At 42.2% G+C, this 18143-nt stretch overlaps 1 pseudogene; it reads right to left on the reverse strand.

Annotated features, from left to right (window-relative positions):
- Window positions 1-8380: 8380 nt before the first annotated feature.
- On the reverse strand, window positions 8381-10292 carry LOC102145880 (heterogeneous nuclear ribonucleoprotein A1-like 2; annotated as a pseudogene).
- Window positions 10293-18143: the final 7851 nt, after the last annotated feature.

The following is an 18143-nucleotide window of genomic DNA, read 5'->3' on the forward strand; positions in this document are numbered from 1 at the left end:
GACCTGGGCTGGATGTGTCTTCTTTACTCTTATTTAAATATCTGGAGATGTTTAACATACAGAAAAAACACAAAGAATAAAATAACAAACATCTATATTTCTATCACTCAGAGTTAAAATTTTTAACCTTTTTGTCATGTTTGCTTGCTATCTTTTATTTTGGTAGTTATTTTTAAGAAATAAAATATTACAGATATGGAGGAAGCCCCACACTCCACATAACCTTGCTGTCCAGAAGCAAAGTACATTGTGAATTGATATCCTTCCAGGTCATTTTTATACGTTTACTTGGTGTGTTTTTAAAATTTCACTTAAATTGTATGCTAAATATATTCTATGTTATGCTCCTTTTTCTCTTCAACATGTTTTTGAGCCTTTCCATGTTGATATACACATAGATCAATCCACAGATGGATCAATCCTGTTCATTTCCTTTAACCGCGATATGCTACTTTATGCTAGACCTATCTATTTAGTCTACCTATCTAACTGCTATATACTAGTTCATATTTTATATACTCATTTCCCTACTGATGATGATTTTGGTTGTTTCTAGTGTTTCATTCTTACAAACAATGTTGCATTTTTTCCCCTTTTGTACGTAAGTGAGTGCTTCTGCAGGCAACTTATCTAGAAGCAAAATGACCACGTTGTCTGAATATTTATGTATATTATATTATTCAATTTTGGGAATATATAATACATACACAAGATAAAAATGTTTGAAAGGAACCAGGCTGTACAATATAAGGAATTATTCACTCACTTAATGAGTGAATACTTTCCAGAGACAACTATTGGCACCAACTTCTTCTGTATCCTTCAGAGACATTCTATACACATACAAATATAAAAATAATTGGAGGCTGGGCACGGTGGCTCACGCCTGTAATCCCAGCACTTTGGGAGGCCGAGGCAGGTGGATCACAAGGTCAAGAGATTGAGACCATCCTGGCCAACATGGTGAAACTCCATCTCTACCAAAAATACAAAAATTAGCTGGGCATGGTGGCATGAACCTGTAGTCCCAGCTGCTCGGGAGGCTGAGGCAGAAGAACTGCTTGAACCTGGGAGGCAGAGGTTGCAGTAAGCCAAGATTGTGCCGCTGCACTCCAGCCTGGCAACAGAGCAATAGTGTGTCTCAAAAAAAAAAAAAAATAATAATAATAATAATAATTGGCTACACACACATGCACATACACATAGATAAATATACATCTATATAGGTTTTCTTTTATAAAAATGGTATTCTATATAAATGATTACACTTTTTGTTTTATTCCTAACAATATATTTTGGAGATTGTTCTATATCACAATACAGGGAGGTGCTTGTTTCTTTATAATCATGTTTGGTAGGTGCTTGGCAAATTCTTGGAGCTAGGTGAGTGTCTTATGGGCTAAACTAAGGGGCGCTACACAGGTAATCTCTCCACAGAATGCCTTTACCCTGTGGATTAAGAAGAACAGCGAATGTGGATGACAAGGTTCTCCCTCAAGAGGCCACAGGTCATCTGAAGATTTTGGCTCAGCTTTCATAGGCCACTGGTTCTACTCATCTTCATGTGACCTCCCCAAGTCAAGTCCTTTCATATTTAGGCCCCTGACATTTTTCCAAGCCTGCAGCCCATTTTTAGTTGTTCACTTACATCCTAGTCCAGGCCATCCTTATTGAATCTCCCCAGTGGTAAGGGATATGATAAAAAGCAAGTCTACTCTTCTCTTTTTGGGGTCTATGCCCTGTACTTTCAGCTCTTTCCTATTGATTCTCAATAATTTATTGTAGAAGTAAAAACTTCCCCAAAGCAAATATTGCTTTTGTCTTTTGTATTCCTCCTGTAACTGTGGGGAAAAGAAAAAGAGATCAGACTGTTACTGTGTCTATATAGAAAGAAGTAGACATAAGAGACTCCATTTTGTTCTGTATTTGAGATGCTGTTAATCTGTGACCCTACCCCCAACCTTGTCCTTGCAAGAGACATGTGCTGTGGTGACTCAAGGTTTAACGGATTTTGGGCTGTGCAGGTTGGGCTTTGGTAAACAAGTACCTGAAGGCAGTATGCTTGTGAAAAGTCATCACCATTCTCTTAATCTCAAGTACCCAGGGACACCTACACTGCCAAAGGTCCATAAGAGGAAAGAAGGTCTCTTGACAGTTGAGATAGAGAAAAGCATCTGTCTCCTGCCCATCCCTGGGCAATGGAACATCTTGGTGTAAAACCGGATTGTATGTTCTGTTTACTGAGAAAGGAGAAAACCACTTTAGGGCTGAAGGTGGGACGTGCTAGCCGCAATGTTGCTCTTTATGCACTAAAAAGTTTTATGGAGATGTTTGCATATGCATACCAAGGAACAGCACTTTTCCTTAAACTTATTCATGTCACAGAGATCTTTATTCATATGTCTTACTGTTGACCTTCTCCCTACGATGATCCTATTATCCTGCCACTTCCCTTTTTCTAAGATGGTAAAGGTAATGATCAATAAATACTGAGGGAACTCAGAGACTGGTGCCCGCGTGGGTCCTCTGTATGCTGAGTGCCAGTCCCCTGGGCCCACTTTTTCTTTCTCTATACTTTGTCTCTGTGTCTCATTTCTTTTCTTAAGTCTCTCATTCCACCTAACGAGAAACGCCCACAGGTGTGGAGGGGCAGGCCACCCCTTCATCTGGTGCCCGACATGGGTGCTTTTCTCTAAGGTGAAGGTACGCTGGAGCGTGGTCATTGAGGACAAGTCAACGACAGACTCCCGAGTATGTCTACAGTCAGCCTTGCGGTAAGCTGGTGTGCTCGGAAGAACCTAGGGTAACAATGGGGCAAACTAAAAGTAAATATGCCTCTTATCGCAGCTTTATTAAAATTCTCTTAAAAAGAGGGGGAGTTAAAGTCTCTTACCAATAATCTAATTATGCTATTTCAAACAATAGAACAGTTTTGCCCATGGTTTCTGGAACAGGGAACTTTAGATCTAAAAGACTGGGAAAAAATTGGCAAATAATTAAAACAAGCAAGTAGGGAAGGTAAGATCATCCCACTTACAGTATGGAATGATTGGGTCATTATTAAAGTAGCTTTAGAACTGTTTCAAACAGAAGAAGATAGCGTTTCAATTTCTAATGGCCCTGAAAGCTGTGCAGTAGATTGTGAAAAAGAGGCAGGGATAGAATCCAGGAAAGGAACAGAAAGTTCACATTGTAAATGTGTAGCAAAGCCGGTAATGGCTCGGTCAATGCAAAATGTTGGCGATAATCAATTACAGGAGGTGATAGATCCTGAAACATTAAAATTAGAAGAAAAAGGTCCAGAATTAGCAGAGCCATCAGAGTCTAACCACGATGGCCAACTCCTCTTACAGCAGCTCAGATGCCTGTAACTTTACAACCTCAAATGCAGGTTAAACAAGTACAAACTCCAAAAGAAGATCAAATAGAAAAAGATAGAGTCTCTGCCATGGCAATGCCAATCCAAATACAGTGTCCACGATATCAGCCGGTAGAAAATAAGACCCAGCCGCCAGTAGCCTATCAATACTGGCCACCAGCCAAACTTCAGTATCGGCTGCCCCCAGAAAATCCATATGGACAGCCAGGAATGTTTCCAGCGCCACAGGGCAGGGCGCTAAATCCTCAGCTGCCCACCATGGGATGTAATTCTACAGCACTGCCTAGTGGACAGAGTGGTGCATTACATAAAATTATTGATGAGGCAAGAAAACAAGGAGCTATTGAAGCGTAGCAATTCCCACTAATATCAGAATCAAGACCACCTGGAGAAGGGGCCCAAGAGGGAGAGCCTCCCATAGCTGAAGCCAGATATGAGTCCTTTTCTATAAAAATGCTAAAAGAAATGAAAGAGGGAGTAAAACAGTATGGACCCAACTGTCCTTACATGAGAACATTATTAGATTCCATTGCTCGTGAACATAGACTCATTCCTTATGATTGGGAGATTCTGGCAAAATCATCACTCTCACCCTCTCAATTTTTACAATTTAAGACTTGGTGGATTGATGGGGCACAAGAACAGGTCCTAAGAAATAGGACTGCCAATCCTCCAATTAACATAGACGTAGATCAACTATTAGGAATAGGTCAAAATTGGAGCACTGCTAGTCAACAAATAATAATGCCAAATGAGGCCATTGAGCAAATTAGGGCTATCTGCCTTAGGGCCTGGGAGAAAATCCAAGACCCAGGAACCACCTGCCCCTCCTTCAATACAATAAGACAAGGCTCTAAAGAGCCTTACCCTGATTTTGTAGCAAGGCTTCAAGATCTGCTCAAAAGTCAGTTACTGATGAGAATGCCCATACAGTCATAATGGAATTGATGGCATATGAAAACGCCAATCCTGATTGTCAATCAGCCATTAAGCCATTAAAAGGAAGGGTCCCGGCAGGATCAGACGTAATATCAGAGTACATTAAAGCCTGTGATGGAATTGGAGGAGCTATGCATAAAGCTATGCTTATGGCTCAAGCAATCACAGGAGTTGCTTTAGGAGGACAAGTTAGAATATTTGGGGGAAAATGTTATAATTGTGGTCAAATAGGTCATCTAAAAAACAATTGCCTAGTCTCAAATAAACAAAATGTAACTACTCAAGCTACTACAACAGATGAAGAGCCACGTGGCCTATGTACAAGATGTAAAAAGGGAAAACATTGGGGTAATCAATGTCATTCTAAATTTGATAAAAATGGGCAACCACTGTCGGGAAACAGAGGAGGGGCCAGCCTCAGGCCCCGCAACAAACTGGGGCATTCCCAATTCAGCCTTTTGTTCCTCAGGGTTTTCAGGAACAACAACCCTCACTGTCACAAGTGCCTCAGGGAATAAGCCAGTTATCACAATACGGCAATTATCCCCCCCACACATGTGGCAGTGCAGCAGTAGATTTATGTACTATACAAGCAGTCTCTCTGCTTCCAGGGGAGCCTCCACGAAAAATCTCCACAGGGGTATACGGCCCATTGCCTGAGGGGACTGTAGGACTAATCTTAGGAAGATCAAGTTTAAATCTAAAGGGAGTTCAAATTCGTACTGGTGTGGTTGATTCAGACTATAAAGGCGAAATTCAATTGGTTATTAGTTCCTTATTTCCTTGGAGTGCCAGTCCAGGAGACAGGATTGCTCAATTATTACTCCTACCTTATATTAAAGTTGGAAACAGTGAGATAAAAAGAACAGGAGGGTTTGGAAGCACTGATCCGGTAGGAAAGGCTGCATATTGGGCAAGTCAGGTCTCTGAGAGCAGACCTGTGTGTAAGGCCATTATTCAAGGAAAACAGTTTGAAGGGTTAGTAGACACTGGAGCAGATGTCTCTGTCATTGCTTTAAATCAGTGGCCAAAAAATTGGCCTAAACAAAAGGCTGTTACAAGATTTGTCGGCGTAGGCACAGCTTCAGAAGTGTCTCAAAGTACAATGATTTTACATTGTTTAGGGCCAGATAATCAAGAAAGTACTGTCCAGCCAACGATTACTTCAATTCCTGTTAGTCTATTGGGTTTGTTTCAACAAACCGAGATTTGTTACAACAGTGGGGTGCAGAAATCATTATGCCCGCTCCATTATACAGCCCCACGAGTCAAAAGATCATGACTAAGATGGGATATATACCAGGAAAGGGATTGGGAAAAAATGAAAATGGCATTAAAGTCCCAATTGAGACAGAGGAAAATCAACAAAGAAAAGGAATAGGGTATCCTTTTTAGGGGCGGCCACTGTAGAGCCTCCTAAACCCATTCCATTAACTTGGAAAACAGAAAAACCGGTATGGGTAAATCAGTGGCCGCTACCGAAACAAAAACTGGAGGCTTTACATTTATTAGCAAAGGAACAATTAGAAAAGGGACACATTGAGCCTTTAGTCTTGCCCTGGAATTCTCCTGTATTTGTAATTCAGAAAAAATCAGGCAAATGGTGTGTGTCAATGGACTTAAGAGCCATAAATGCTGTAATTCAACCCATGGGGCCTCTCCAACCCAAGTTGCCCTCCCCGGCCATGATTCCAAAAGACTGGCCTTTAATTATAATTGATCTAAAGGATTGCTTTTTTACCATTCCTCTGGCAGAGCAGGATTGTGAAAACTTTGCCTTTACTATACCAGCCGTAAATAATAAAGAACCAGCCACCAGGTTTCAGTGGAAAGTGTTACCTCAGGGAATGCTTCACAGTCCAACTATCTGTCAGACTTTTGTAGGTCAAGTCCTTCAAACAGTTAGAGACAAATTTTCAGATTGTTATATCATTCACTATATTGATGATATTTTATGTGCTACAGAAACAAGAGACAAATGAATTGACTGTTACACTTTTCTGCAAGCAGAGGTTGCCAACGCAGGACTAACAATAGCATCTGATAAGATTCAAACCTCTACTCCTTTTCATTATTTAAGGATGCAGATATAAAATAGAAAAATTAAACCACAAAAAATACAAGTAAGAAAAGACACATTAAAAACATTAAATGACTTTCAGAAATTGTTAGGCGATATTAATTAGATTTGGCCAACTCTAGGCATTCCTACTTATGCCATGTCAAATTTATTCTCTATCCTAAGAGGAGACCCAGACTTAAATAGTAAAATAATATTAACCTCAGAGGCAACAAAATAAATTAAATTAGTGGAAGAAAAAATTCAGTCAGCACAAATAAGTAGAATAGATCCCTTAGCCCCACTCCAACTTTTGATTTTTGCTACTGCACATTCTCCAACAGGCATCATTGTTCAAAATACTGATCTTGTGGAGTGATCATTCCTTCCTCACAGTACAATTAAGACTTTTACATTGTACTTGGATCAAATAGCTACATTAATTGGTCAGGCAAGATTACGAATAATAAAATTGTGTGGTAATGACCCAGACAAAATAGTTGTTCCTTTAACCAAGGAATAAGTTAGACAAGCCTTTATCAATTCTGGTGCATGGCAGATTGGTCTTGCTGATTTTATGGGAATTATTGATAATCATTACCCAAAAACAAAAATCTTCCAGTTTTTAAAATTGACTACTTGGATTTTACCTAAAATTACCAGACATGAACCTTTAGAAAATGCTCTGACAGTATTTACTGATGGTTCCAGCAATGGAAAAGCGGCTTACACAGGGCCAAAAGAGCGAGTAATCAAAACTCAATATCAATCGGCTCAAAGGGCAGAGTTGGTTGCAGTCATTACAGTGTTACAAGATTTTAATCAACCTGTTAATATTGTATCAGATTCTGCATATGTAGTACAGGCTACAAGGGATGTTGAGACAGCTCTAATTAAATATAGCATGGATGCTCAGTTAAACCAGCTGTTCAATTTATTACAACAAACTATAAGAAAAAGGAATTTCACATTTTATATTACTCATATTCGAGCATACACTAATTTACCAGGACCTTTAACTAAAGCAAATGAACAAGCTGACTTATTGGTATCCTCTGCATTCATAAAAGCACAAGAACTTCATGCTTTGACTCATGTAAATGCAGCAAGGTTAAAAAATTTGATATCACACGGAAACAGGCAAAAGATATTGTACAACATTGCACCCAGTGTCAAGTACTACACCTGCCCACTCAAGAGGCAGAAGTTAATCCCAGAGGTCTGTGTCCTAACGCATTATGGCAAATGGATGTTACACATGTACCTTCATTTGGAAAATTGTCATATGTTCATGTAACAGTTGATACTTATTCACATTTCATATGGGCAATCTGCCAGACAGGAGAAAGTACTTCCCATGTTAAAAAACATGTATTATCTTGTTTTGCTGTAACGGGAATTCCAGAAAAAATTAAAACTGACAATGGACCAGGATATTGTAGTAAAGCATTCCAAAAATTCTTAAATCAGTGGAAAATTACACAAACAGGAATTCCTTATAATTCCCAAGGACAGGCCATAGTTGAAAGAACTAATAGAACACTCAAAACTCAGTTAGTTGAACAAAAAGAAGGGGGAGACAGTAAGGAGTGTACCACTCCTCAGATGCAACTTAATCTAGCACTCTATACTTTAAATTTTTTATTTTTTATTTTATTTTATTTATTTTTATTTTTTATTTTTTGAGACGGAGTCTGGCTCTGTAACCCAGGCTGGAGTGCAGTGGTCGGATCTCAGCTCACTGCAAGCTTCGCCTCCCGGGTTCACGCCATTCTCCTGCCTCAGCCTCCCAAGTAGCTGGGACTACAGGCGCCCGCCACCTCGCCCGGCTAGTTTTTTTGTATTTTTTAGTAGAAACGGGGTTTCACCGCGTTAGCCAGGATGGTCTCGATCTCCTGACCTCGTGATCTGCCCGTCTCGGCTTCCCAAAGTGCTGGGATTACAGGCTTGAGCCACCGCGCCCGGCCTAAATTTTTTAAACATTTATAGAAATCAAACTACTACTTCTGCAGAACAACATCTTACTGGTAAAAAGAACAGTCCACATGAAGGAAAACTGATTTGGTGGAAAGACAACAAAAATAAGACATGGGAAATAGGGAAGGTGATAACCTGGGGAAGAGGTTTTGCTTGTGTTTCACCAGGAGAAAATCAGCTTCCTGTTTGGATACCCACTAGACATTTGAAGTTCTACAATGAACCCATTGGAGATGCAAAGAAAAGCACCTCCAAGGAGACGAAAACACTGCAATCGAGCACCATTGTCTCACAAGATGAACCAAAGTGGTGATATCAGAAGAACAGATGAAGTTGCCATGCACCAAGAAGGCAGAGCTGCCAACCTGGGCAGAAACTAAAATAACTTGCTATACAATTAGTCACAAATACACTCCTTGAGTTTTTTTTTTTTGCCCATGTACATGAGTATTGTCTAAAATATGCCTTCTTTTTAGCAGCTACGCCCTGCCACCACTATGTTTGGCTAAGTTCACAAATCTATTGTAACATGTAAGCTCCCTGTCACTTCTCTGGCTCTCCTCTCCTGCTAAGCTTTGTTTCCTGGCAGGATTTTAAATCTTCTGCCATTGCCATAGCTACTGCTCTTGCTGGAACTGCCATAGCCACCTTGGTTATGTGGTTTGGCAAAGTATTCGTCTCCACCACCATAGGGGCCAGAGATTCTGCCTCCAAAGTTTCCTCCCTTCATGAGTACAAATTTTAAGATTGATTGTTATTTTTTCAGAAATCACTGTAGCTTCCATGCCCTCCCAAATTGCTTTCACTCTCACCACCAAAGTCACGTACGCCTCCTCCATTGTTATAGCTGTCACGGCTGCCACCCCCACCATAGCCACTGCCCTGGTTTCCAGAATCCTGTCCACTACTTCCATAGCCTCTGCTTCCTCCAGAGTAACCAGGGCTGCCTCCTTCATAACCACTATCATTACCAAATCCATTATAGCCATCCTAATTGCCGCCATATCCACCATCACCACAGCTGCCACCAAAGGCACCACAAGCACTGAAGTTTCCTCTGTGACCAAAGTGGTCATTCCCACCAAAACCACCTCCACGACCACCACCAAAGTTTCCAGAACCACTGCAGCCTCGTTGGCTAGATGAAAAACTGGCCATCTCTTGCTACTACAGGGCTTTCTTTACTTCACAGTGGTGGCCATTCCCAGTATGGTATTTCTGAATGACAATCTTATCTACGGAGCCATGGTTACAAAAACAAAAGCCCCTCCTTTTGCCAAAGGTTACAAAAGCAACGCCCCTCTTTTTGCCACTGTCTCGGTCAGTCATGATTTCAATCACTTCAATTCTTCCCGTACTCTTCAAAATAATCTCTTAGGGGATGTTATTCAGTCTTCTTTAATGCCACCAACAAATATCTTTTTCAGAGTTAAGTGGGCACCTAGTCTCTGAGAATCTTCTCTTGAGACAGCTCTCTTCGGTTCCACAACTCTTCCATCCTCCTTGTGTGGCCTTGCATTCATGGCTGCATCCACCTCCTCCACAAGGGCATATGTGACATACCCAAAGCCCCTGGAGTGCTTGGTGTTGGGATCTCTCATTACCACACAGTTGGTGAGCGTTCCCCATTGCTCAGAACGGCTCTTCAGAGTCTCGTCGATTGTTTCAAAGCTCAACTCTCAGATGAAGAGCGTCTGCAGCTGTTTGGGTTCTTTAGGAGACTCTGACTTAGACATGACAGCAGTGGGAAGAAAGACTTTATGCTTCCTCGGCGGTGTCTATTGGCATAAAAGAGTTAGCTAATGGATGAATCTGTGTATATAATTCTTCTGTTGGTAAAGGCATTAAGTTCCAGGCTTAATGAATTTATGGATTGCTGAAGCCAAAACCATCAGGCTTTCAGATTTCTATCCTTCCACCAATCCCCGTAGATGTATCTGTCCTCTTCTACTTTTCCTCTGTCATCTATTAAAATGGACTCTTACTGAGTCTAAAGGATATGACAAAAAAAAAAAAAAATAGAATGAACTCTTAGAAAAGACTCTGCAAATCTTTTGCAAAACAGTACATGTAAAAAAATCTTATGGGTATCTACATTTTGACTGAGTAAGTGCTTTAAGATGAAGAAATAGAATGGTGAAATTTTATGCATGAGGTGAGCAAATACACTCTGGGAAGTAAGGTGGTTTATAAGCATCCATGCATCACATCAATTAGGTGATCACCTCTCAACTTACGTGTAAAGCCGGCGGCGTTTCTTTGATTTAAAAACTTGTTCTGATTTGTTAAACCACAAGAGTCTATTCTACTTCCATTCTTGTCTAGGAACCTGCCTATATCCATTTCAACAGCCTAAAGTTGGCAAGGATGACAGTTCAAAAGTTGCTGCACAAGGCAGGAGGAAGTTTTATAATATTGGAAAAATAATGTTGGATTAAATAATTCTAGAGAAATGTTGAGAACTCAACAAAAATGTATCTAAACATATAGCTATTTATATTTACTTACGTTTTCTCTAGATTATAAACTCTTTTTAAATATACAGTTCATCCTCAAACAGGGGCTCATACCTATAATCCCAGCACTTTAGGGGGCCAGGGTGGCAGGGTTGCTTGAGGGCAGGAGTTTGAGACCAGCCTGGGCAACTCAGTGAGACCTTGTCTCTACAAAAAACAAACAAACAAACAAACAAACAAAAAATGTAAACCAGTCATGGTGGTGCATACCTGTAAGTCCCAGCTCCCTGGGAGGCTGAGGCGGGAGGATCATTTGGGCCCAAGTGCTCAAGGTTACAGTGAGCTATGATCACACCACTGCACTGCAGCCTGGGCAACAGAGTGAGACCCTGTCTCAAATACATATACACAGTTTGCATTAAATTTTCTTTAATGATTATCTTTAATTGAGCTGATAGTTATTTCTCAAAAGGTATAATGTACATATGAATTTACATCTCTTAGCTAACCATATTGGGGTCATGGTATTCTAGCCACTTGGAGTTTCTTTGCTATCCTTGACTTCTCAGGCTATAGAAAATTCCTAAAAGTACAGGAAAAACTTTTTTATTGTAAAAAGTAAAAATAATTGTAGCCAAGACAAGGCAAATTAAAAAAAAATCATTCTGGCCACAGAGGGCTCTGGCTTTCCACTGGGGCTGGTTGTCAGTAACAACCAGGGAGTGAGGCCATAAGGAGATCCCCAAAAGGTGAGTTCTGAGCCTCCGTGAGTTAGAGGTTAGTACTTTGCAGTGAGTTAGGGATGGAGATGCTTTAGGGGAAAGAAAGGCTGGGATTGGAATGTGAGGGGATTGTTTAACCCATATCTGCTTCTGTGGTCCCGGACTTGGCTAACTTCAATGAGGCTTACGCAGATGCACTGAGAATGAAGATGGAAGATGGGATGAACATAACTAAAGCCAACAAGGCTGGGGGAGTGCCTGCCCTAGGGCTCCTCTCTGGGTGCCAGGACACAGAGGGTGAGGGGTGGGAGTGAAACGGGAAAAGTTCCCTTGTCCCCCTCACAGGGTGTGTGACAGGGGGAGTGGCTCACTTCTTCAGTGCCCAGCTGCTCAAACCTCTAAGGGGAGCTTGCAGACGGGTAGGCTGTGGGGCTCCGACCCCACGGTAGCATCTAGGGGTGAATGCTGACAGCTCCTGAAGCCCCAGTGGGTGTGTGTTACAAAGAGCTCTTTTAGCTTTGCTGTCTGTAGGTAGCTTGTGTCAATCAGCTCTATTAGACCCTTTGCCTCATCATCAGGACAGAGGGCGTCCTGTATCCCCAGGTTTTTGCCTTGGTATACCAGAAGAATCCGATCACATGTGGGCTTGGAGAATGAGTGCAAGGATTTTTATTGAGTGGTAGCTCTCAGCGAGGTAGATGGTAAGGCCAGAAGGGGGCTGGAGTGGGACGGTGGTTTTCCCCTGCAGTTGGGCTTCCCAGCAGCTGGGCTTTTCTCTGACCAGCCCAGCCAAACTCTGCATTGTTCCACCAGTCGATGGCCTGCCGAAGTCTGTCAGTGCCTGTGGGTGTGCTCTTATGCTGGTGTGTTCCTCTCCGGCATCTGCCGGTCCCTGTCTGCTCTTACGCTGGTGTGTTCCTCTCAACTTCCAGTTGCTTGTGTCCTCAGCCATTGGTGTGTTCCTCTTGATGTCCAGCTGCTTGTGTGTGTGCCCGCCAGGATCTTGGAGTTTTTATAAGCACAGGATAGGAGCATGGCAGCCCAGGGTGGTCTTGGGAAATGCAATATTTGGGCATGAAAACAAATGCCTGTCCTCACCTAGGTCTGTGGGCACAGGTCTGGGGCTGGAGCCCCAGCCGGGGACTACGCCTTTCCCTTCCCAGCACTTCTCTGCCCCGCTTGCCGCACTCTGTATCAGGAGCATAGTTTGCAGGGCTGTAGAAACAACGAGCTACCTAACATCTTTCCAGAGTAAAATTTTCAGCCACCCACAACTTTTCTCACTTCAAAGTGAGTGTAGCAGCAATCATTTCTCTCCCTCTTCTCTTCAGGACAAAGGAACCAGTGGTCTCAACAACACCAGTGGCTTTTGGGTCCTCTCAGAACAATGTAGAGAAGCTTGTATGGGCTCAGGGGTCATTCAAACCTTTGCTCAGTAGCCTGGATTGTGAGTTGAGTTGCATTTTTGCCCTTTAGGGGAGAAAGAAGTTATCGTAGAGGCCTTCCCACCCTGTATACTCATCAAATGAACCAGCAATACTGGAGTTGCCTCAGTTTTTATGACTAATAGTAAATTCCAGGGTGGAGTAACGTTATACAATCAATGTTGCTGTGCCTGTCCCTATAGAGAAAATTATGCCCTGCCAGAAATATACACTGGGATCATAGGCTCTCCCAGTGTGACTTTGTTTACACCCTAGGAAAAATGAGCCCTAAGACTCATACATCATCATAGAACCATGCTCTCAAAGACTTCTTGATAAATGTTCATTTATGAGTTTGGCTTTAGCATGGATTAATTATGCTGCTAGGTTCAACTTTGCAGTGCTCTGGTAAGTTGGGCTGGGAACCACCGACACCAGAGTCAGCTGGGATGCCTGTTCACTACAGATTCCTGAGTCCCATTCTTTGATTAATTAAATTACAATCTCTTGAGGGTGGGCCCTAGAATCTGCATTTCTTTTTTTTTTTTTTTTTTTTTTTTTTTGAGACGGAGTCTCGCTCTGCCGCCCAGGCTGGAGTGCAGTGGCCGGATCTCAGCTCACTGCAAGCTCCGCCTCCCGGGTTCACGCCATTCTCCTGCCTCAGCCTCCCAAGTAGCTGGGACTACAGGCGCCCGCCACCTCACCCGGCTAGTTTTTTGTATTTTTTAGTAGAGACGGGGTTTCACTGTGTTAGCCAGGATGGTCTCGATCTCCTGACCTCGTGATCCGCCCGTCTCGGCCTCCCAAAGTGCTGGGATTACAGGCTTGAGCCACCGCGCCCGGCCTAGAATCTGCATTTCAAAAAGAGCTCCCTAGGTGATTCTCATATGTATTAAATTTAGAAGCCTAGTAACTTACAATGTTGGTGTCCTAAGTTTATAGAGGCAGGAGGGAGGTGAAAAGGTGGGAATCTGGAAAAGTAGTCCACTGCTAGGTGGAAGCCATTTTTACAAAGAGAAAACACATGAAAACAGCTGAAGGAAAGAGCCAAAGCAGATGTTGGCAACACGTGCTACTCATATTGAGGTGGGTGCAGGTGGATTCTGGGTTCCTATTGCAGCACTTCTAGTATATACTACACGGGGGCCTGTAATGTGTCAGTCCTGCAAAGTTTTGTCCTAGCCCAATGGCCTACCCCCAATCCTAGTTGAGGATGCTGTGCCTAGGCAGGTGGAGCTCTTTAATCAACAGGGACAGGTGGTGGTTATAGCTTCACCACTTCATGGGATTATCATTATCTTCTATGTCATTTCCACTTGGATCCTTCTAGGGTTCCTTTTTGCCTGCACTGACACAGCCACCTAGGAGAGAAGAGAAGGGAGAGTTAAACTTTAAACTTCTAATTTTTTTGTATCCATTGATATTTAGAAAAACTGGATTCTTACAGAGGACACTTTAAGGACTGAAATAGCGTATTAGTAACCCAAACCTTACATTACACTAAACAAATGAGGTCTTGGCGTAATACTTCTAAGATGTTGGCAATTTACAACTTAAAAGCTCATTGCGTAGAAACTGAGGGGGAATATTGCCAGGAATTATGCAAACGTACTGGCAGTGATGACTCTGCAAAGTCTTTCAATTTCACCCTTCCTTGCTGTTTTCACAGCTATCACTCCCTTAAAGCTTTCATCAACCTCTTATTGGCTTATTGTTGACACTCCCTGGTTGGATCCTACCCTTCTAGTTTCTCCTGAAAACCAAGCTCTTTCTCATACACTGAAAAAATATTGCTTCCTAACTTGGGTACTTCCTGTCATCTATCAAATTCATTTACAATTTTAAGAATAGCCTCCAAGTACTCACAGGTCTTCCTGAACCAGATTCTCTCTCAGAGTTTCTCTCCAGCTGGGTCTTCTTAGATCCTCTTGCACTTCTTTCTCATTCTCATTCTTGCTCCTGTCTCCTTGTTCATACAATGACCCTTGACAAGGATGTGATTCCTTCTGTTCTCTGTTAATCTACGTGCAATACTGCTTTCAAAAACCACACCACCCAGAGCCTTCTGTGGTTTCCTGTAGTTCTCAGTTTGTACGACATATTCCTGTTATCTCAGTTATTACACATATTTTTCTGTTTATCTTCTTGCTGATCTGATTATAATCTCTTCCATGGCAGAAACTGTTGTCTTGACCATTAGCCATCACATCTCCTAGATTATGAAACACAGCAGCTGCCCAGTAAATATGTGAACAAATTCATAGATCTCACCACTTTCTCATTGGGAGAAGAAGGCAACCAGCTAACATGGACTTCTGGAGTCCTTAAAGGTCATTGGAAAAACATGTCTTGGTCAAGTTTTCCATTTTGCAGCTGAGGAAACTAAGGATCAGTTTGGGTTACAGTGTTTGTTAATCAGAGGACTGAGACTAGACTTTGTTGCCAGTTTAAATGGTCTTCCTTTAAGAATCCAAAGTAGGCCAGGTGCAGTGGCTCACGCCTGTAATCCCAGCACTTTGGGAGACTGAGGCGGGTGGATCACGAGGTCAGGAGTTCAAGACCTGCCTGGCCAATATAGTGAAATCCCATCTCTACTAAAAATACAAAAATTAGCCAGGCATGGTGGCACCTGCCTGTAGTCTCAGCTACTCAGGAGGCTGAGGCAGGAGAATCACTTGAACCTGGGCGGTAGAGGTTGTAGTGAGCTGAGATCACGCCACTGTACTCCAGCTTGGGCAACAGAGTAAGACTCTGTCTAAAAAAAAAAAAAAAAAAAAATCCAAAGTAAAGAAAACACAACAGGACAGCCAGGAGTTCAAGGTTATATTCCCTGATGATCACAGGGCTCCAATTTCTCCGCATTGCTGGCCAAGGGATGGCCCAGATGCTTGGACAGTTTGATCAGAAACTTATCAAGTCTGTTCGTGTAAGTGAGTTGGCTGGCAGTCTCTATACATGGCCTGAATTAAGCCTGAGGCCTGGTAGCTTGATCCCAGCCAGCACAGTTATGGACCTGCTGGATTGCACAGTTCCAGGAGCATTATTCCTACTGTATTCTAAAATGGAGCTCAAGTTCATTGGACGTTTTTACTAATAATACTTTATTATTTTTTAGTAAAAAGAGGTATGAAAAAAAGAAGGCTTTTGTGGAATGGCTTTAACTTCATCCCAATTCTTGAAGGAGGGCTTGCTGGAGGTAGAGTAGCACAGCAGTTAATAGCATGGACTTTGGAGTGAGGGACAGCTGAGGTCAATAATCTGCATAGCTCTGTAAACCTGGGCAGGTGACTTCACCTTTCTGAGCATCTGTTTCCTTGTCTGTAAAATGGAGGTAATTAACTACCTCACAGGATTGTGAGAATTAAATGGAAAATGTATGTAGAAAATTTAACTCTGTGTCTGGTATATGTGTAGTTAGTGTTCCTAAATGGAAACATCATATTTTTGTTTCCAAATATCTTATAAACTATAGCAATCATCCTTATATTTTGTGTCCTCAGCTGCATTGTGAAGGGTCTAGAAATATAAAGGGAGATGAAGAAAGTAAAACAGGATAGAAGGATGCATTTGGATTTTTGGGTTAATTTTTCAATATTTGAAATAGAAGAGATAAAAGTCTCATAACCAAAACCAAGCCAGGTTGGATACCTAAGTAGTTTTTCTTCTTTCCTTTCATAATGTAAAATGTGGCACTTAGTAGAGATGTTGGGTGGATAATATTGGGTGGTCTCTTGGTTACAGGGTCTACTTCCGACTGACCCCTTCACCTTCTCCTGTACGTTCTCATCCTTTCACAGTCCATGGCTTGTTCTTCTCATTTCCCAAGTTAGAAAGATGGGTGTTATCCTCCACTCTTCCTTGATGCTCAGCCCTCTCATCCAGGAATTTCCAGAGCTTGTCAGTTACATCGACTCCCTTCACTTCCATCCATCTGGCCTGTACTACCCTGGCTCAGGCCGTGGTTATTTCACCACTGAAGAATAGCAATAGCTTCCCCTGGCCTCCTCCTTCAATCATGTTCCTCTTTCTTCACACAATATCCAAATATTTCTTCTAGAAAGCAAAGCCAATTATATTGTTTCCTTAATGGAAGCCCTTCAATAGTTATCCATTATCCTTAGAGTGTACTTCTCACTCTTTAGCACAGCCTTCTCTGACCTGGCTCCTGTCAAGTTCTCCTAAGGTGCCTTATTCCTCTTGCCTCTTTGCTGAGGTTGGAAACACTTCCTTTTGCTTCCATTTGTCAGGCTGATTTCTATTGATCCTTTATGCCTGTTATGGGTTGAACTCTGTCCCCACCTAAATTCATATGTTGAAGTCCTAACCTGCAGTACCTCACAGTGTGACTGTATTTGAATATAGTGTCATTAAAGAGGTAATTAGGTTCACCTGAGGTCATTAGGGTGGTCTGTAGTTCAATATGACTGGTATCCTCATAAGAGGAGAAAATTAGGCCACAAAAGCACAGAGGGAATAGCATGTGAAGACACAGGGAGCAGATGGGATGATGAGCCAGGGAGTGCGGCCTCAGCAGAAATAAACCCTGCCACACCTTGATCTCAAACATCTAGCCTCTAGAGTGAGAAAATAGATTTGTGTTGTTTAAGCCACCCAGTCCGGGGTACTTTGTAATGCAGATCTAGCAGATTAACACAAGGACTCAGCTGAGGTGTCTCTTCCCCGGGACACATCCTCCTACCCGCCGCATCCTTGTGCCTGTGCTGTATACTCCTGTTGCACATTGTCATTAGCGCTCTTACCACAATCTACTGGGATTCCTGCTTTGTTTTTTTGGAGTGTTCTTTTTGTTTTTGTTTTGGCTTGTACCTCTGTCTAAGCCATAAACTTCATAGGCAGGGACTATGTCTGTTTTGTTCACCATTGTATCCCCAGTGCCTAGCAGAGTGTCGCACACATTTCAGACATTCAATAGTTGAATGAATGAACACATTGGAGATAGTTAAAATCCTGGAGGTTAAACTAGTGTTAACCTCAAGTCTGCTAGGCCTAGAGATCCAGGGTAAAGTTTGGAGGCTTTCCCTGCAGAGTGAATGTCAGAGATCAGGATTAAAAGAATATTAATCAGTTACAGTGCTCAGCCCAAATCACAGAAACATCCCTCTTCTGCTACTGGGGTTACACAGCCCCCCCCAAACCAGAGGACAGAAGGGGCATGGCATCGTGGAT

Source organism: Macaca fascicularis, chromosome 2 (genome assembly GCF_037993035.2).
Source record: "Macaca fascicularis isolate 582-1 chromosome 2, T2T-MFA8v1.1".
NCBI lineage: Eukaryota > Metazoa > Chordata > Mammalia > Primates > Cercopithecidae > Macaca > Macaca fascicularis.